Genomic DNA, 22,208 nt, shown 5'->3' with positions numbered 1-22,208 from the left:
TCAAACTCCTTAGAAGGTTGGAAAACCAAATTTCATTATACTGGGGACCAGAAATTGTTTCACCAACCTTTATAGTGTTCCATTTTAAGTCATGAATCGTGTTCTAATGGGTGGCCATGCAATCTGGCCATGACTTCTTTTCTTTCTGGGCATTAAAAGTGGAATGTGTAAAATCAGAGTTTTGTTTTGCTTTCAATAAAATAGGTAATTGAGTGCTACTGATAAAGAAAGCCAAAATCAACATATTCCCCAGACCTGTCCACTATACAAGGAGGTAACTGGGAATTGGTACAGAGGACACATATTTGGAAGAAAGGAGGCAGGGAGTTAGAGCTATGTGGGAGGAAAACTACTCAGTTTCATTTGCTCTCCTTACCATTCTACTCTCCTCTTTGCAGTCTCTGGATTGTATTTCATCAATAGAACTGCAGGGAGAAGGCACACAAATACAGTGAGAAGCAGCCTGGGTGCCCCATCTCAGGGGAGCTGTTAAGGAGTAGGACCCTATAGGAGTAAAGCTGTCTGTTTTCCAGAATGCTGGACTTCCCTGTTGCCTGTCCACCTTTCTACCCCCAACACCTGGCTTACTGCCTGCCCAAACAATTTAGTACCTGCCTGACTGCTCCAGGAAATAAATAAATAGAAGTCTTCACCACTGTTCTCTTCTTTTGCATTCTCACCCAGCCACGACTGCAGTTCCTATCCTGGGTTTGAAATGAAAGTGAAATTTCACAAGGCAGTGCTAACTGCCATAGTTTGTGTTTAGTGAGAACAGCCGTGTGGAAGGTTCCCTTCCTCCGCCCAAGCTAAACGATGGCCTCACAAGCCTCCTCTCCCACAGTTCTTCTATAATGTGATATAGAGCCTTGTCCTAAAATGCACTTATCGTGCTTTATTACAAGTTAAAATTTTTCCATTACTAAAATAACAAAATGTAATGCAATGAAACCACTGTTCCCATTGTGGTGTGTTTCCTACCAGTCACTTTTTTTTTTTTTTCCAAAAATGCACTTATCCTTGACCCTGTAGATATTATAAATATTTTATTATCCATTACACTATTACTCTGATTCTTTTGGATGAAGGCTGTATCTGCATCACTGTGTCTTCCTTGTATTTCTAGTCATTGGAGTTAGCATCCTATAAATAAAACAAACACTTGGGAATCAGATACACAGTTTCAAATTCTGGCCTTAACAAGTAAGGTGTGTGAGTCGTGCAACTAACTTAACCTCTCCCAGACTCAGTTTCCACTTCTAATTAAGATTATAGGAATAAAAAAATTATAGGAATATGTATTTCCTATGATTTTTTTGAATATCAACATTAGGCAGCCTATGTGTACCTAGCTAGCTGCCTAATGCAGAGCAGACACAGTAAATATCTCTCTTGCTCATGTGTAGAGGATAGAGCTCAAATTGTTACACTTATTTGGGGTTATTCTGATGAGTAGCATATATATGTGAAATTATCTATTAAGAGATATTTGGATACTCAAGCATAGGATAGTCAATAGTCATTTCTTTACAAGAAGTTCTGTGAATTTGCACTTAAATCTACATATCAAATAATTATTATTCTTTATCATGATTCGTAAAGGAATGTTCTGCTAACCCTATTCCTGATCTAGCTATTTAACTGTATTTAAGATTGATACCCTCAAAAAAACCCCAATTAATAATAAAATTCTCATTTTCACAAAACATGTTTTCAGAGGAGTATAATTTAATTTCCTTTAAAAGGTTCATCATAATCAGTTATTAACATGGGGCCAAAACAGTTCCTGGAGTTTGACAATTGTTCCCTAAGAGCACACTAAAGATCCTCCATCAACTGGGCCAGTGTTTATTAGTACCATACTGGACTACCGTGTTCTACCATTGGGGCGGGCATGGCGGGGGGCAGATACAAAATATCTGGAAGACACCTTTACAGTCAGACCTGGTTAAAAAGCAGATAGATAAGGGCTTGGTTCACTTGTCTCCAAAATGGTCTTCACCTGTCTTAAAGATTGCAGGTGCTTATTATAAGGAGAGCTGCTTGAGCCTTGAAGGCAAGTAGGAAAACTTCACATTCCCTTCTACCACTTAAAGGTGGTCTTTCTAGAAGCCAGTCACCTGTGATTTCTGAGCAGCATGCCTCATCCACAGAATGAGGTTCCCATAATAGATAGTACGCATGTCTAATAAAGTCCTGGGCATTAATAAGTAGTCAGTTGTTATTTTCACTTATTTTTTTCCCCACTTTTCTCTATAGATAACACCTGCTTACAGAGTTTTTATAAATATCAAATGAGAAAACCTATCTAAATGCCCATGAGTAACACATCTTGGAATGTAATAAGTTCTCAGTGTTAGTTCAGATCCTTGATTTTTTAAAGATTATTTATTTATTTATTTACTTATTTATGTATTTGAGAGATAGAGCACACACAGGAGCAGGGGGTGGGATAGAGGCTGGGGGAGAGGGACAAGCAGACTCCACACTAGGTGCTGAGCCCCACATGGGGCTTCATCCCAGACTCCAAGATCATGACCCAAGCCAAAACAAGAGTCAGACCTTAATCTGCTAAGCCACTCAGGTGCCCCTCAGTTCCCTGATCTTTAAGTTCCTAAAGAGAAATGTTCCTGCTCAGTCTGTGCTTTTTGGGATTACCCATTAATGTCACTTTTGATGTGTAAAGTTTTATTTACATGTTATTTAGGAAAGAAAATAAAGCATTAATGGATCATACATTAATTTCTGTATTGGAATTCAAAGGAAGCATGTACCGTACATTCACTTTTGTAGACATGATACTGGGATTCTTTAATAAAGCTCTTAGCTCTTCTGACTCTGGTAGCACTTTGAACATGTTTCAAAAGCTGTCCACATAGAAGAGTTTAATGACAGTATATTAAAAATATCTGAAGGACACCTCGGTGGCTCAGTCAGCTAAGCATCTGCCTTCGGCTGAGGTCATGATCCTGAGGTCCTGGAATCGAATCCTGCATCAAGCTTCTTGCTCAAAAAGGAGCCTGCTTCTGCCTCTGTCTGCCGCCCCCTGTTTGTGCCCCCTCGCTCTCTCTCTCTCTCTCTCTGACAAATAAATAAATATTTAAAATCTTAAAAAAAATAAAAATATCTGATTAAATGGAATGTTTCTAATAGGGCAAGTAGCCAGGAGATGAAATTTCAAGTTCGCAAACAATTTTTCTCTTAGTCCTATAGTTCATAGTTGCATTTAGAAATTTTCCAAATGGCGTCCAGTGGAGCAATATTTTTGACCCTATGGAAGACCTGCTAACCAAAGGAACGCCAGATCAATCATTATAGACAAACCTGTACAAGTTTAATCTTTGGTCTATTTGTTCCAACTGTATGGTCTTTAGTGTTGGTTTCTGCATTTATCCTGTGTTTGTTTTTTGCTAATTACCACCACACAGGATAGGTCATTACAAATGATAGACTTGCATATTAATGTACTTAGAGGGCCTACTGGTGTGACAGGCCCCAGAAGACAGATTTGAATAAGATAGCTCCTCACCTGAGGGAGCTGCCAGCCTTCTCTCTGGCAGGAGTTGCTGTCACCCTTCTTATTAACCTACAGAACCCTTATGCATCCTTATTGAAGTTGTTCTTCCCCAAACAGTCACATTTCTAATGTAGAATAAAACATACGATGGTAATAAAAAGCATTTGCTCCATATACTACAGCTTTAGGGTATGGTGCCTGTCCTATCCGGGTCCTATCAACATTGCAGGCTCACATCTGAACCCATCACATGCTTAACCATGAATGCCAGCCCTAGGCAATGAATTATGGAATATCCCATTGTAAATGCAATTGATGGTCACATAACTTTTCTCCCTGTACATGCTCTTATCTAGTAGGATCTTGGATTTCTGGTTTTCTAGGACTTAGCTTTGGTGCTGGCATTATGAAAGGCCTTTTCAGTGGTCCTGCTCCCTATCTTTGGTTCATCAAATGGTGATTTTTGAAATTTCTTCTCTGTTTGGATTTTGGAATCCCTCACAAACTCCTGGAATAATTCCCTTTTCCCCAACATAGCCCAGGAATTCTAATTATAAGATGGTCTCCCGACTCCCTTTCAGAAGTAGGTTTGGGAAAAGGAAAAGTAAATTGGGTATGGAGAATTCAAGAATGAGAGAGGGTTATCCCTGAGCAGAGTTTTCAGGTATGAGTCAAAGATGTAAAAGAGGAAGATGTTGCACAGATGGGAATAAACCAAACCTAAATTAGATGGGCAAGTTGTGGAGTTTAACCATTACTAGCTAGTGGACAACACAGAACATTTTAAAAACAATTTGCGGTCATATTTTTGACCCAGAATCAATTTAAACTATTGCTTTATTTTCATTTATACACAGTTTTTAGAAGGAAATGTTGCCTGAGGAACCACATCACATTTGGATTATTTACCTTCCTGTCCCTTTTACATTGCTGCAACCTCAGGAGACCTTCCTTGTCTTTTGTGGACCTGCAGGGAGAAATCCACTGAGGTGACTACAGTTTGAGGAAGGAAGCTTCCTCACTCTGGAGGGAGTGAGAAAGATTAATCAGAAAGAGCCCTGCAGGTGAAGAATAAGAAAATCTAGGAGGGGGCAATTATTACAGTGCAAGTAAGAAATCATGAAGAAATGCTGAACTAAGTCAGTAACATATGATAGGAGAGGTAGGAAGAAATGAGAGTTATTAGGACAGTGGAATTGGCAGAACTCAAAGATAATTGGATATGGAGGGTAAAAGATAGGAGGAATTGAGAAAGGTGTTTCAATTCTACCAGCCCAACTAAGGAAGTAGAGTAGAATGAGGGAAGAGCAAGTAAGTTCAGTTGGAGGCATGCTGACAAGCAGAGGTATCTAACATGCAAAGAGAGACATGACGCTGGAGCTCTGGGGGGAAGGTACAGCCATACATCAGAGGAGCCAGTGGCACTGAACTTGGTAGTTGAAATCTTGAGAGTAGGCAACATTACTTACAGAAAACGTGTAGAAAGATAAAAGAAGACAGTGAGGATGGGTGGGCGAGATAATAAATTTAATAGAAAAGCAGAGGCAGGGAAATGAAAATGAAAGATCTGAGTCTTTGTAGAATCAGAACAGGATTAGGCCACAGAAGCTGAGGGAAAAGAGGTTTAAGGAGTAAGGACGGCATCAACTGAAGTTTGGAAATTGCTCAATGTGTTCAGCAATTTTAAGTAATTGTGACTGTAAGAAGTTTCGGGAGAGTGACAGAGCAGAAAGGCAGACAATGAGCCCAAGAATGCCTAGAAAGCAGAGTAGGCTACTCTCCAGAGTATCTTGAAGGAGAAGGGAATTTTATCTGAGCTAGCAAGCTATACGAAATGCAGACTCAAATATTTTTTTTAATTATTATTTTTGGGGTGGTAGTGGAAGATATATGGATAAGAAAAGCTTTTTTTCTGGGGAAAAGATAAATTGTGAAGGTGGTACAGAGTGTTCCAAGCAAGGTGAGTCACTGAAAGGAGAAGAGATAAAAGCTGAAGAAATCTCCCTGGATGACAGGGACAGTTGAGAAGGGGGCAACACAGTAAGCCATGTACCTGAGACCGCAGTGGAAATCCAGAAGACAAATAGAGCAAACCTTCTCAAACTTTAATAAGCATAAGAATTACCAGGGGATTGTGTTTAAATGTATATTCTGATTCACTGTGTCTGGGGTTGGACCTATGATTCTGGATTTCAAACAAGCCCTCTGGTGATGCCTGCGCTACTGGTTTTCTAACTACCCTTTGAGAGATAAGGACATTGAGGAATGTGCATGAGCAAGGAACATGGATTTTGAACATAATCAACATAAATGCAAAGTAAGGACTTAGTTTGATAAGTCAGAAAACATGGCAAGGAGGCACTCAAGAATGCATTCTACAAATAGTTCATGTATTAATTAAGAATGTACTGAAGTCTTATTTAACCTGCATGATCTGCCTCTCTTTTGCAGAGCATAATACAAGGTGTGTTAGGTAGAGTCTCTGAGAGTTCAAGGGTATCTTAATATGTACAAGAAAACAGAAACAAAATGCTAGTAATTAATACATAGATACATAATTATTTCAGAAATAAACAATGGTCAATACTTGTTAGAAATGGTAGCTAGACAGCTCAAATATTTTTTTTGGATTAACTTTTTTTAGATGGAGATGTCACGAAGGGTTTTCAACTGGCCATTCATTTGAGGTTGAATACATACTGAATATCATCCATCTTTCCTACATTTGTCTTTAAAAGAAGATATGGCAGATGTAAAGTTTCCATCAATTTGAGAATAGTAGAGGGAAAAATGAGGCTTCCCCTTGAATCTAAGTGATCCTATCTCTTTAAGCCTCTTTCACAGCGGAGAGCTACATGAAGCCTGAGTCTGAAATCATTTGATTCAGACAGAAGGGACATGACAAGGAACAAGTGTCAGGAAGAGAGAAACAATGTTAGATGTTCAGAAAGTACCTAATGTTTCTTTAGGCATTTCCTCCTGTTTACTGAATGAGGGACCCGCCCCGCCTTTTGCTACTGCTCCATCATGTTAGCCGATAGATAACATATTGCTTGTGCCATTCTTACCTCCATCACATACCATTTGCTCATAAGTGTTCAAGGACACCAGAGCACAAAAAGATTAGCCAGAGCAAGTTCAGTGTCTTTAGAAACTTGCTTGCTGGTTTAGAGGGAAGGGTTAATCATAAAACTACATTACTAAGTAGCATTGCCCGTAGAGCCCTTTGCCTTGTAGGACTGCATAAAACTCCACTAGAAATATGGACTGAAAGTGGGCGCCTGGGTGGCTCAGTGGGTTAAGCCACTGCCTTCGGCTCAGGTCATGATCTCAGGGTCCTGGGATCGAGTCCCGCATCAGGCTCTCTGCTCAGCAGGGAGCCTGCTTCCCTCTCTCTCTGCCTGCCTCTCTGTCTACTTGTGATCTCTCTCTGTCAAATAAATAAATAAAATCTTTAAAAAAAAAAAAAAAAGAAATATGGACTGAAAGAGAGTTTGATGCTGATAAGAGTTCGTAAAATACTGTAAATGAAAACTCTTCCACAGTAGGAACAGGGCAGCATGCAAATTGTAATGGTTCTGGGAGTTACCACGGTAAATAAATCTGTTCTAAAGTTTTTAAAGTTTTGTTTTTTTCAATCACTGAACTATTTTATATCATAAAACTATTACTAATTCAAGGACTTAGTATTCCTTAGAGGGCAAATAAGGGAATATTGTTGTAAAGATTAAAGTGTTTGCTACAGTTGGTTTAATGCAATTGCTATTAGGGAGGTCAGCAATCATTTTAGAAATCTGGGATCACATTAGTAAGGAGTTGGAATTGACACTGAATGATGTGGGTAGTTTGAGCATTGACAAAATAAGATATTCTGGGTTTGGATGGAAGTTGAGAGGGTTAACAGAATAAATAAAAATGTAGAGGAGGAAACAGTTCAGGGTTCAGGTGTGTTTAAACCACAATGAGAAAATCAATATGCCTGGAGAGGAGGGTTTTGATTGAGTGAAAATCAATTTGGCAAGGCTGATTATAAAGACCCTTGCATTTTGGGTTAGGTTCTATGAAGATTGAACTATGCATTAATTACATCCAGAGGGGAACAAATAGGGAATATGTCTTTAGCATTCTGACCAAACCATTTCTTACATTTTTAAAAAAATTTCATTGTCGCTTCTGTTTTTAAAAATAGCACAAGCACATGGTGAAAATTTCATAACGTAAAAAAGTAAACAAAAGAAAGTTAAAACCACTCATAAATGCAATGACCAGATAATGCAGTTAACATTGGGAATATCCTATGCCAATTTTTCCTAAGCATACGTGCATTCACACACTCATTTTTAGAAAAGTCAGTTCACTCCATATCATAGTGGCTATAAACTAAATGCCTAAGACACAAGTAAGTTAGCATAAATGTGTGGTAGCAGGCTAGAGTGGGTGAGGTGTTGAAGACGCAGTCTTTCACACAGACACGTTACAAATTAAGTACATGGAATGTTCTTTGCCTTCCACAAGGACATATACTACTTCCTCACCCTACACCCTTGCACTGTGTTTTATTTCAAACCTATAGCCCTATCTGGGTCCATGTTTAATGTTACTACATTTGATGGGAATACAGGTATAAAAAAATTTTATTTTGTCAACTCTAACCTTAAAAAACAATAAATAAATGGTACCTGACTCTCAGCCCGAGTGTGTGGGAGGCTGACAGAGGGAGAAGGGCTCTGACTGAGGGTGCAGCCAGCACTTAGCAGCAGCTACTGCTGTCAACCAGGAATGGGGATCAAAGCTGGCAGATCCTCACAGTTTTCAATAGAAGACAGAAATCCAGTACTTATATATTAATTTCTGACTTTTTAAAAATAGGAATTAATCGGGGCGCCTGGGTGGCTCAGTGGGTTAAAGCCTCTGCCTTTGGCTCAGGTCATGATCTCAGAGTCCTGGGATCGAGCCCCACATCGGGCTCTCTGCTCAGCAGGGAGCCTGCTTCCTCCTCTCTCTCTGCCCGCCTCTCTGCCTACTTGTGATCTCTGTCAAATAAATAAATAAAATCTTAAAAAAAATTAAAGAAAAATAGGAATTAATCATATTAACAAGAGAGTCAGAATTCAAGAGTGAAAAAAACAGCTGCATTCTAGACTCTACAGTTGTTTCCTTGTGCTCATACATGTACCCACAAAACAAAACAAAACAAAACAATAGCAACAAAACTTCCTGTCTCTTTACAGTTAGGAAATTATACTACCCTGCTTCCTTTCTGGCAGAAAATCTTGAATGGGTAATGGACATTTCTACTTACTAGACTTTTCCATCCTTAGCTGTGACCTGATATAATATTTACATTTGTATTAGCATATTATGAATCTTTCATTGTAAAAAGACTCATTTGGAAAGTCTGTAGCATTCCAAAAATATGCTTACTGAATGTATATTTTGTTGATTTGAATAGGTATTTACCCACTGGAGGAAGATCTATTCCCAAATGCCACTTAGGTTATTTTCAAGAACTCCCTACTGAATATTGATGCAGCTGTGTGCCTTTGCAGAAGTGGGAACAAAGCCGGCAGTGTCGAACCTTGGAATCACAGTGAGTAATTAGCACAATGTCTGTAATCAGGGAAAGGTTAGGTTAGGAAAAGAGGAATATAAATGTCTGTGACACACAAAAAGGAACAAGAGGGAGATCATCTGAACAAGAACAACAAGAACAAAAAGAACACTTGAACTTTAAATGTAAAAAACAACTGGATTTTATATATTTATTTATCATATCTTCTCCACTTCAATCACAAACTTTTCTCTTACTTGAAAAACCCTAGGCATGTGATACTCTACTTTTATCTACTTATATCATTAGTATTGCTTTTAAATAAACAGGCTTCAACTACTCCAGATTGACAAAAGAGAGCTTTTATAGTTAATCAAGATTGCCTAAGCACAGAAAACACAAAATAACTTGAAATGAATGAAGTACTATCTGATTTTAATCAATAGCAAAGATGGTGTAAACTACAACAAAATGTTATGAATAGAAACATCCAACAAATGAAGTTGTTTCAATAAAACTTTGTATTTGGTCTATTGTGAAAATAGAGATACAATTCCAAGCAGGGAACAGGTATTTTTATTTAGCCTAATACTGTGTCTTATTAAAAATCTAACTGAAATATTTTTGAAATCAAACTATAGATCTGAACTGGCTCATTATTTAAAGAAACAAAGATATGAAGTAACTTTAAAAATTGCGCATTAACTTCCAATTTTTCTGATTCCCCAAATTTATATTGTATGTGTTTGGTTTTCCTCAAATTAGAATTGTCATTTTTTTCCACATTGGGGGAAAAAAAAACAAGTTAGATTTTAAGATGTCTGCCAAGATCCAAGTTTCTAATCTTTATTTTGCCTTTTCCTACTTGGAATTAGTCTAAACAATCCTTTAACAATATCTATCATGATTTATATGCATGCCCAGGGATGATTTTCATCAATGAGGAAAGAGAAACACTTGCTTATGGTCCCAAGATTTTTTTTTTAATCCTATTACTACTGATATTATTACTTCTACTACTTGAATTTTGGACCCAAAGATGAACAGTTTTAGCAATGTATAACTTTATCAATTGGTTAACTAATCTTCCTTAATGTCCATGTTAATTTTGGGACCCCTTCTGCAGTGACAGTGAATAGGAAAGCAGTTGAACTTTTGAAAGAAGGAAAGTGGAGAGAGCCTTTTTATATTACTCCATGGACCTGGTGATTTTATCTAAAATGGAAATAAGGATGGATTATCTGAGGTGTCCCTGGTTCTTTTCCTGGTAAGTAGATACAGGATGAAGCCCCATGTAAGTCAAAGAACAGAATCAGAGTACCTCTATAGTTATTTTTCTAACCCATTGGTTGATTGATCAATTTAATAAGAATTTATTAAAAACCATCTAGATGTCATGTACTCTTTTAGACACTAGTGATGTAATAAGTAACAAATAGACATTGCCCACTTATCCCTACAAACTTATGTAGTAAGATTTACATGCTAGAAAGGAACAAAAACATATAATTATATAAGTAATGAATTAGTTATAATTCTAGGTATTATGAAACTGCTCATAAAGGGAGATCTGATCTAGTCTTGAGTCAAACAATAATGTCACAAAACAAATGCCCCCAAGGAAGCGGTCTTTAAATTGGGTTCTGAAATAACATCAGGAATTAAGGAAAGAAGTTAGGTGATCCAGCCCAAAGAAGATGGAAGGAAGCTGCTCATATGAAGGCTTAGACCAAAATGCGTCCTCTATGTCTAAGACATTTGAATTAAACCAGTGATCCTAGAGACCACATAACAAACACATTAATGGCAAAGGTGTGGCTGGAGAGATGTGTAGGGGTCAATCAAGCAAGCTTCCTTGGAGCTGCAGAAATCGCAACCTCTCTACTTATTTGATGGTAGAAAGAGATGGAAATTAGTTTGAAGAAGTAAATGGTTTAGATAAGAGATGGTCTTGGTTCAGACTATTGTGATAGTAATAGACTAGAGAGAAATTGAAGGACTTAAGAGATATTTGGGAGGTAGAATGAGCAGAAATTGGTGTTCAGTTGGATGTAGTAGGTGAGAAAGAAAGGGACAAAAGGTAACATCTAGGTTTGGGGTGAGCCACTAGCTGGGTAGTGGTGTCATTTATCAAAATTAGAATCTATCCCAGAGAAGGGATGGGTTTAGATGAAGAAGGCTTTGCTAAGGAAAAGTTACTGTCATGTAAAATCATTCCTGAAAGGCCACCCTAGGGGATCCTTGCATTTGGGAATCTGGTTTTACTGAATATTTCAGTGTTTTCTCTCTCCTCCATGTTCTTTCACCCTCCCCCCAACATGGTTACTCTCAAGGTGTTTGCCTCTCTCTCTCTGTCTCTCTGTCTCTGTCTCTGTCTCTCTCTCTCTATATATATACATATATGCATATAATTTGAGAAAACCAAAGGAGAAAGAGAACAATTCTTTTCCCCCTATCTCTTACACAAATGTGTGATTGCACCTATATATTTTCATACCTCCACAAAATTTTTAACAAGATCAGCCAAGTCCTCATCATCTTCTTTTTCATCATATGTCGAGCTTACAAAATCTCTTCAGGAAACTGTGCACAAGTCACTGTTCCAAAGGTGTGAAAAATATATGTGAAATATGGATACACTTGGAAATATAAAAATTAACAATTATTTTCAGGCAATTCACATTCAAACACAGAGCTCATTGGCACACAAAAGAAAAAGCTGGCTAGTAAAATTGCTATTTTGATTTTCTACCCATATGATAGCAGGCAGTGAATTCCCAGCCTTTGTAATTCTTTTCTTTTTCTTTTTAATAATAAAAGTTCATATTATTTGACTTGATGTGCCTTGTAATTAACCAAACATTTCCTGTCGTGACCAAAATCAATCAAGCAATCACCAAATATTGATGGAGTACCTACCATGGCAAAGAAATACACTGGGAAGAGTGAGGAGCTACAAGGAAATGTACGAGTTTTTTTCATAGAACTTTCTGTCTAGCTGGCAGGACAAGATCTGAACATAATTTAAAAAGGAGGTTTTACACATGAGTAATTACAATGAGGGATAAATAAAAAGATACAGCATTTAAGAACAGATTGATTGTACCATGTATACATTCTACTAGTTGCAAGAAAAGAGAAATTTTGTGTTTTGGAAATTTGGTAAAGATTTATGGAAGATAAAAGTTTTGAGCTCAATGTTACCCTCTCTCTCTAGATATATATTATTTTAGCTAGGAAGAGAAAATGAAAGAAAAGGATGGTATGATATTCCAATTATGAGCTGCTCAAGAGTAAATTGTGGTGTCGTGGGGGATGTATTAACAAGATTAAAAGCTAGAAATTTGTGTTTTAACTCAACTACTCAACTTTCTTTTTTTAAAAGATTCTATTTATTTATTTGACAGACAGAGATCATAAGTAGGCAGAGAGAGGGGGAAGCAGACTCCTTGATGAGCAGAGAGCCTGCTGTGGGGCTAGATCCTAGGACCCTAAGATCATGACCTGAGGTGAAGGCAGAGGCTTAACCTACTGAGCAACCCAGGCGGCCCATCAACTACTCAACTTTAACAATAATTATATATATGTGCAAAAGCACTAACCTTCTCTGGACATCCATTTTCTTACTATTAAAATGAGGGAACTGGATTAAGTGTTCTCTACAGAATCTTTGAAATTAAACATTAGTTTGTATTATAAAGAAAGAGTAAATTCTTCTTACTTGTCCAGCATTATATGAAATCAACAAAAGGTAGAGCATTTTTAAATATGCAGATTGTAGTTTAAATCTGACAGGCCAGGATTAAAAAATGGCAGACCCATTTGGTACTAGGAAACCTTGACAAGATACTTAACCCTGATGTCCCTTTGCTCTTCATCAATCAATTGATAGATATAATAAATATAAATATAAATATTAACAAAGATAGTCTTTTCAATAGTGAAAATAATATGTAATAGTGCTGTATAACATAGCTGGTCATATAAGAGGCACTGAAAAAGCTGTGGTTATATCCCTTGGTACCCATGGATGAAACCCTAGGTTGCAGTCATGAGATCTGAGTTCAAATCTCTACTATGCAATAGATTGAGGGTCTGAAACTAAAAGGGGTTTGAACATATTCCTTGTTTACCTGTATCTTAGTACCACCCAACATTTTACAGGAAAACGAAAAGTCAAAATATACATGGGACAGTATGGATTGTGTAGAATGCAGCAGTTGACAATGCTAAACAATTAGAGAATGCTGTAGTTATTTCCGTTTCACAGTATCTTTTTTTCTTTTAACTAGACTTGTATTCCCCTCACACCATTCCCCACTGATGCCTGTGATAACTTACAATTTCTCTTCAGTGTGCTTTGAGATTCTTGGATACTGTTTAGGCTGCACAACATTTCCACTCCACTGTGCTAATTAACATCACAATGAATAATTATCAGCAGCTTCACAATGGTTTCGAGCATACTGTTTTTATTTTATTATTTTTATAGATTATGAGGAAAGCAACATAAAACACACCACCAGTTTTCATGCCAAGAATGCTTCATCCAACTAAGAAATGCCATACAGTACATTTCAGAAATAAGTGCCACTCATAAACACAGTATTCTAATGCATATTGAAGTTTCATGTACTAAAGATTGGAGTAGCTATCGGTAGTCAATGAATAATGGATAGGAATGATTAATGACTTTGTGAGATAAGGGATAATTAGATTTGGCATGTGCATCCACCATTTAAGCAAATTGGTATGTGGAATGTGTAGCTGAAAGAGATACAGACAAATGACATTAAGCTTCGATGATTCAAATGGGTCTCCTGAGAATGGATGATCCAAATTCTTTTCTAATTTTCCTCCAACAACTCAACACAACCATAAAGGTAACAATGGATCTTATTTTTATGCTAGCAATGGTTGCCTCAGCAACAGTGACAGACTCTGAAACCCAGCAAGCCTCTTCACACTTTTCTGCCTTCAGGTCATTCATTCATCCTTCTTTTCCCACATCTCTGTCATTTATTCAAATAATGCAATTATTATTATTATAATTAATTATTAATTACATAATTATTATTATGTAGTCCCACTACCTCTGGACACAGTGATATTGGGGAACAATAAAAGCTCTTGGCAAAACTGTGAAGAAGGAACAATTTTCTATAACATCTCCTGCCAATCCCCCATCCTACCTTCTCAATGCATGCCCACAGCCGTACACATAGGCAAGTACACCTGTAACTGCTTATGTGATACCCTATGGCTAATTACTTCTACTCAAAGTGGTACAATAATAAGGACTACCCTTTGCAGGTGATGGGAAGTTTTGGATCCTCTTTATTCCTAACAAACCACTGATGTCCCACTTCCCTTGTTTGAGCTTTCTAGTTAAAACAAGGAATTAATGCATGCCAATGTGTTAATGCTACATTTTCTCAATCTGAAGCAGAAACACATTGGTATGCCCTCATCAAAAGAGAGGTATGCCAAAAGTAATTTGTTACTAATAATAGATAAAATGCAAAAATTATATGAAGGAAATTTATTTAAATTAGAATTTCTTCAATGTTATCCATATAAAAAAATACTCACTTGTATTGAAAGGTGCTTTTATTTTCTCCTAGCAGAAATGAAATAGTGGAGTTAAAATTAAAATGAAGTAACCTGAGTGGGCTGGGGAGTGAAGGTGGGTGTGGTGGTTGGTGGCACATAAAGAAGGTCTAAATTGTAAATATTAGTCTTGAAGAAAAAATGTTGGTGGAAGTTAATTGAAAAAATGAGCTTATTATTTATATATTTTTTAGCCAGGGAGGAGCAGAAGAAGAGGGAGAGAGAGAGAATTCCAAGCAGGCTCTACATATAATGTGGAGCCCAGCACAGGCTGGATCTCAACCCCGAGATCATGCCCTGACCTGAAATCAAGAGTCGGGAACTCAACCAACTGAGCCATCCAGTCACCCCATAAATAGGTAGATTCTTAATAAATATTTATAATTTTAAATGGATTCATGTAGACTTAAGAAAACAAATGAATGGATACTGTTAGGAATTAGGGTGAGGTACTCATTAAATCAAATGCCTGCCAATCATACTTTCTTTTGTCCGTGTTTTCAGAAGGACAATACATAAAAGGAACAATTGTGAATAAGAAGCAAAATGCATTCTTATGTGTTGTACAAAAGCCTGGTACCTTATACACAGCCCTGGTAAATTCTAGTTTCTAGAAGCCTAGGTATGACCTTACATGTTGCTCCAAAATCTTTACATTAAAACCTTATTTATGTGACTCAGACTGGTCACAGAAATTTTAAAAAAGTATAGACAAGAAGAAACTTATGATAGCCAGTTCTAGAAACCTAGCCCTTAGTGAGCTTGTCCGCCTACATGCAAGCATCAAGGACAATAGAAAAGAGATGGAAAAAGAATAGAGATAGAGATGGATGTGGATGATTTAATGCACACTTGTCATTAGTGAGAATGACTTTGTTATTGTTTGCTGACTAATCAGATCAGAAATGTCTTCCTTGGGCTCCAGTGTGGGGCTGGGGATAAGAAGTAAAGCTAGAATGGCTGTGGGAAGAAAAGAACAGAAAACATGACCAAAATATACCTTATGAAAGTACTTAAAATAATGAGAATTTGAGGCTAATAGAGGAGACATTTGGGAACAGAAGAACCATTCAGGACATTTAGATTAAACATGCACACACACTTATAGTATGTATGTGTGTGTGTATAAGGATAAATACAAACATGTAGGATAAATACAAACATGAATATATACAAATATATAAATCATATATAACATGACGTGGGAAAAATATAAAACATAAAATATAGCATATATAAAATATGTAACACATACAAACTATTATATATTAAATATAGAAATATGGGTGCCTGGGTGGCTCAGTCACTGGGCATCTGCCTTTGGCTCAGGTCATGATCCCAGGGTGCTGGGATAGAGGCCCTCATCAGGCTCCCTGCTCAGTAGGATGCCTGCTTCTCCCTCTCACTCCCCCTGCTTGTGTTCCCTCTCTTGCTGTGTCTCTCTGTCAAATAAATAAATAAAATCTTAATAATACAATTATTATATTTATTTATTTATTATATTTATTATTATTATTATACAATACAATTAATAAATACAAAAATAAAGAAATATATAAGTAAATATTAAATATATACAAATATGCCATATATAAAATATGTATACATGATATATATGATATAATATATCATGACACATATATAGCATGTGTGTGTATATATAAATATAATTATATAAATAAAACCTAGCCCCTAGTGATACACACTTACACATACCACATGCATATTTAAGAGTCACTTAGGGAAAAAGATATATATCTATTTGTAGAGTAACCTATGAAAACTACCTATAGTAATCAAACTAGTTGTTTTTATTCATGAAATAATGAATCATGAATCACCAAACATGAACAAAATATTAAAGAAAATACCAGGGTATTGGTATTTTGGGGAATTGTGGGGTATTGTGGGGAAACATACAGCTGACTAGGCAGAAACAGAAATAACACAGAGCACAGAAGAGCATCTATAAGACAGATTTCGTGTATTCAGAAGAAAACAAGCATTTACGGCATTTATAAGAGACTGCTGTCAAAGGGAAAAGGGTATCAAAAGGATGTAGACAATTTTTAAAGTCACCATATAGAATGAAAAGTAAGATGAACAAAGCTAAGGATCTAGCTGTTGATCTGAAAGAGAACAATTGACAAAATACCCTACAAGACTAAATCAACCCCTGGTAAAACTGGAACCCAACTAGTTGCACTACAGATGTGAAATTTATAAACTTAGAAATTTTAAAATAATAAATACGCAATAAACTTTAGGAGACAAGAGAGAAAAGAACACATAGTTGGGTAAGTCACTGTATGATTAATTGTTCAAAGACTGGGATCAGATAATACTGTCAAAAATTAGTAACTCATGAAAAAAATATTTATTTTAAGCATGTCAAGGACAGTACCCAAAGAAATAAAATTCAGAAACTATGAAAATAAATTATCCAGAGTAGAAGTGGATACGAATGTGAAAGAAATTCTGCACTCTTAATTTGAGATTCATCTATACAGACTCTCGGGAATTTTGTAGATAGTTCCTCAACTTGAAATATAACTTTAAAAAAATTAAAGAGCACCCACATCAACAAAAGACTAGGTAAATAAATTACAGTGAAATAAATTTTAATAGCCACTTATGGCCCTCAATTTAGATAATGCTCATACCTTCTCAAAGTGCTTTCACATGTTGTTGAAGCAAAAATCATTTATTGATCACTTCTTCTGGGCAAGCCATTGCTTTGCCTATTAAGTCATTTGTTTTGATCCCTGAGACAGGTTAAGGGAAAATGTCTTTCATCCTTTTGACAGTTAAGAGATCTAAAACAGAGCATCTGGGTGGCTCAGTCAGCATCCGCCTTTGGCTCAGGTCATGATCCCAGGGTTCTGAGATTGAGCCCCATGTCCAGCTCCCCGCTGAATGGGAAGCCTGCTTCTCCCTCTGCTGCCCCTGCCCCTTCTTGATCTCTCTCTCTCTCTCCCTCTCTCTCTCTCTCTCTGTCAAATAAATAAATAAAAATCTTATAAACAACACCACCTAAAACAAGAGTAAATTGCTTTGCCTAAGGTCATCAGACTCTTCCTGGTGGTACTTAACCTCTGTTCCCTGTCTTCCCAAATGCAGATTCTTGTGGCTAGCCTCTCCTCCCAATTAATGGGAAATAAAAGACAACCAAAGGAGTTAATCCAAAAAAGCCAAGGTGAGAAATGGATAAGTCAATAGGAGAATTGGGAAATGCATAAGCACTTAATATTTTCCACCGGACTTCTATTTGCCAGGCACCGTGGTAGGTACTTACATGGATTTTATTTCATTAATCCTCACAAGCCCTATGAAATAAATGGTATTATCCCCAGTTAATATGTTAGAAAACTGAGGCTCAAACTAGCGACTTAGGACAGTTTACGCAGCCAGAAGATGGCAGCAAACTAACCAGTTCTCTAACTTGGGTTTCATTTCCCCCTAAGCAGAGATTCTCAGCCTTGGTATTATTGACTGTTTGGGTTGGATAATTATTTCTTGTGGGGATGTTTAACAGCTTCTACCCACTGGACGCCAGAAGCATCCCCACCTCCATTTGCAACAACCAAAAATGTTTCCCGATTCCCCAGAGGTTGGGATGAAGGGATCAATCTCAGCTGAGAAGCACTGCCCTGTAGGTATGGATTACCTTCTTGAGCTTTATTATATTGCAGAATATCCCCCCAGTGGGATGCTAGTTCCTTAAACTTGGATTCTCTTTGGCTTCCTCATTGTACCTTATTGTGAAATTCTTATTGACAGTGTTGAATTTTGTCTGGGTCTCAAGAGTCTGGAGAGAAGCAATGATTAGGCAATCCCTTTACCCCCTGGTGTTCAGAAAGAGACTTAACTTCTAGCAGTCACCATTCCGCATTTGCTTTGATAAAACAACAACTGATCAATCATTCCCCTCTCACAAGGCCAGACACAGACCCTCCAAATTCCCCTTCTTTGTCTAACAAATGATTAGATGAACTGTTTTGTCCCCACTGATAAATCAGAATGCCGGTAAGCAAATTCCTTAAGTTTCTCTCCTCCCAGGCCTCTGGACTTGGATCTACCCTAGGCTGAAGCTCTGCATAACTCTTCCTTAAGGTCCCCACCCTGAAAATAGACCTCCTGATAAAACCTCCTGCCCACTGCCTGGCCACCTTATCCTTGCTAATCCACTTCCTCAAACCTCATCTTTTTGTAGCTTTGTTTAATCCTCTTTATGAAGAAAAGAGCTTTTCTGGCTGATCTTTGAGAAGCTGGCAATCTCCTGGTTAGACTTGGTTAGATGTTCTTCCTCTTGCAACAGCCCCCTCCTGCTATTACAATGACTCATCCCCCCACACTCCAGTGCAAGAATTTTTTTCAAATAGTTTCTCTTTACCTAAATCCAGATTTTTTATTTGACATTATGATAACATACAGAGACAAACAAAAAAGAATGCCGATGACATGATATCTTTATCATTTAGGACAGAGTCAAAATCCTGCATTTAACCTAAAATACAATTTTAATTTAAAAAAAGTATGTGGAATACACATTGTAAATATATAACTGAGTAAAAAAAAAAATTAGGTATTTCATTCAGTGATTTCAAAGGTTGCTTATATTCACAGCCTTCTAAGTGGACTTGTTTGGAACCCTCAGGGCTGGAAGCTGCTCAAGAACTAACATCTATGCATTTGTCAGCATAGGACACAATTGACATGTCAACTGAGTAGTAAAATGGTCAGGGCAAAGCTAGCTGGAGTGAGTGACTCAAAATGAGAAAACAGTGTGATGAGATTCATTGCCTGAGGCATAGAACCTTTGCTTAAACTGCCTCCCAAAGGTCTGGATTGATGAGAAGCCAGCTTGTTTCCAAGAGCCCACTCGGTGACAAGAAACGGTTCACCACTGACAAGGTTAGTTCAAGGGAGCAAAGGTGGAACAGAAATAAAGCCAAAACTTGATCTGCCATGGAGAGGTTACCTTTTGTAGTCATGTCAGAACTATCCCCTGAGTGTATTTCTTCTATCCTGAAACCACTTTAATTTATTCTGTAATTTAACAGGAGGCAGAGCCCATGTGGTGGTGGGGGTGGGGTGAGGGAGGGAGAAATGGGGGAGCAAAACCAGCTCCACCAGTAGCTGAATTCTCTCTACAGTAATTTTCTACCAATTTTTCATTTGCCTCATCTGCTAATTATTACCTTCAAAAATGATTGCTTCTCAACCCAAATTTTGGACTTGGTTCCAACTCCCCCCCCCAGCACTGATAGTCTACATTAGCATTTTCTGTTGCTATTTTAACATAAAACACCATTAATGACATGAATTCAGGTTTTTTTCCACATAGCTAGGGTTACCCAAATGGATAAAGAGGTCCCACTCTTGACAGAGGAGAGGGATTGTCTTAGATCCTTGAACCAACCTGTCAACCAATCTCCTAAATCTCTTGTCTACATTTCTCAACCTTACACTCACCCTCTCTTCCACTGATAAGCTGTCACACTAACAATGTCATTGGGATTTTTGGACCAATACTGGTGACAATCTCAAGAGATTCAGAAGCCTAAAATCATATAAACGGATATGAAAAAAAAAAAAAAGCTAACAGGCATGAGATATTAAGAAATGATAGGACTCATGACTGAACAATGTTGAAAGATACTAAAATTCAATTGAAAAATTTTTTGCAGATTTCTGTTATAGTAAGTTTCTAATTTCTCCATGGATCTATTTATAGGCTTAAAACTGGCTGTTGGAAGACCACAGGGATGTATTTTGTGTGGTTTCTATATGGTTCAATAATTTGAACTAGATCCCACATTTAATTGAGAGTTGATGTAAAAGAAAAAGCCTATTTCTGACTTGTCTTCCTTTGCCAATAATATCTAGTCCACATTGCAGCAGGGAAACAATTGCTTGATCTTTGTAGATGCTCTCTTTTTTTTGAGGGAGCATAGGCTTTCATGTTTACTACAACCTATTGGATTATACCTACCTGTTCAATCTGTTTATATTACCTTCCAAACCTCTGCTGGCATCCAAGTTTGAAAACTAGTCTACAAGTGCTATGATTCTTTTATCCTACTCCAGATTCACACATCCACAATCTCCTTCCCCTGTATATTTTGTCTATGTCATTTAATACACACACGTATTGATAATGAATAAATTTTTTTTCCAGGGATAAATATCCATTGAGGGTCTATGTGTAACCATGAGAAATAGCCTGGTCAAAGAGAGAACTAGGACCATTAAAAATAATGTGTGAATCAATGTCATCTTGCATGGTCAGATTAACAATAATAATTACAACAAGATTAATTTTGGGTAAAGTAATCTCAAAAGCTTATGTTGCTCAAGACATGTGCATACTCAATAATTTGCAATAAAATAAATGTTCTTCAAGCTTATTCCTCCTCCAAACAAAGATGAGAATATATTAATATATTCCTTTTATTTTATTATTTTTTTAATATTTTATTTTTATTTATTTGACAGAGATCACAAGTAGGCAGAGAGGCAGGCAGAGAGAGAGGAGGAAGCAGGCTCCCTGCAGAGCAGAGAGCCTGATGCGGGGCTTGATCCCAGGACTCTGAGATCATGACCTGAGCCGAAGGCAGAGGCTTTAACCCACTGAGCCACCCAGGCGCCCCTAATATATTCCTTTTAAAAAGAGAATGTCTTATTTAAAATTTTGCATGTTCAGGTTTTCTTAAAAAAGAATGCCTAGAAAAGTTCTATAAATCTTTTGAAATTATAATAAGTAAGACAGTAATGGTACAAATCACAAGTACTATAAAACTGCCTTAGGCATTATATTTTCTAGAAATTAGCATTTTAGAGTACATTTTGAATTTATGATCACTGGTAATGTATAAGAGTATTTTAACTTAAATTTAAAAAGATGTTGCACTATATACACATATACATGTATATTATATCCTATCTATCTATCTATCTATGTATCATCTATGCACCTATCTATCTAATTTGGGTCACTGTTAAAACAGTATCTGTCCAAATTTATGGGCTTGGTTTTTAGAGTATAGGCTTTAAGTTTCTAGCTATCTGACATACAGTCAACCTTATGAATAGTCCTTAAAAATGAAATAAAATAAAAATAAACATGTAACCAATCCAAAAACATTTTTGTTGTTCCTTCTTTATTATATTTCCTTTTTTTCCCTCTTTCTCTACTAAATCATTTCTTTTTAAATCTAGAGTTCTAATATTTTAAGGAAATTCAGCTTTGTAAACAATTCAACTAAGCAATAAATTGTCAAATAGGTGATTTCTATTCCCTTCAGGATATAATACCCAAATAAAGTAATATAAAAATCATTAAGATAGAAGATTTTTACATTTCTTTTACCACACAAAATTCTGTGTTTGGAGTTATAATAATCTTTGTTAATTAGAGATTATCAGAATTTAGAAAATTGTTTGAGAGAGAATGCATCTTCCAATGAAGCTCTATTTTAGGAAACTTTTTTCATTCATTTCTAATTCATGCATAGGGTTTTCTCTTGGGAC

General features: G+C 36.8%; 1 protein-coding gene across 1 annotated transcript in view; it reads right to left on the bottom strand.

The window, feature by feature from the left end:
• LOC111155763 (dipeptidyl peptidase like 10) overlaps positions 1 to 22,208 on the bottom strand; it is a 1,348,454-nt gene that overhangs the window by 656,636 nt on the left and 669,610 nt on the right. The gene's annotated exons all lie outside the window — the stretch shown is intronic.

The sequence above is a fragment of the Enhydra lutris genome, unplaced genomic scaffold (assembly GCF_002288905.1).
Source record: "Enhydra lutris kenyoni isolate GAN:26980312 unplaced genomic scaffold, ASM228890v2 scaffoldscaffold1, whole genome shotgun sequence".
NCBI lineage: Eukaryota > Metazoa > Chordata > Mammalia > Carnivora > Mustelidae > Enhydra > Enhydra lutris.
Note: the sequence above shows the minus strand (reverse complement) of the source record. Positions and strands in the feature narration are given on the sequence as shown.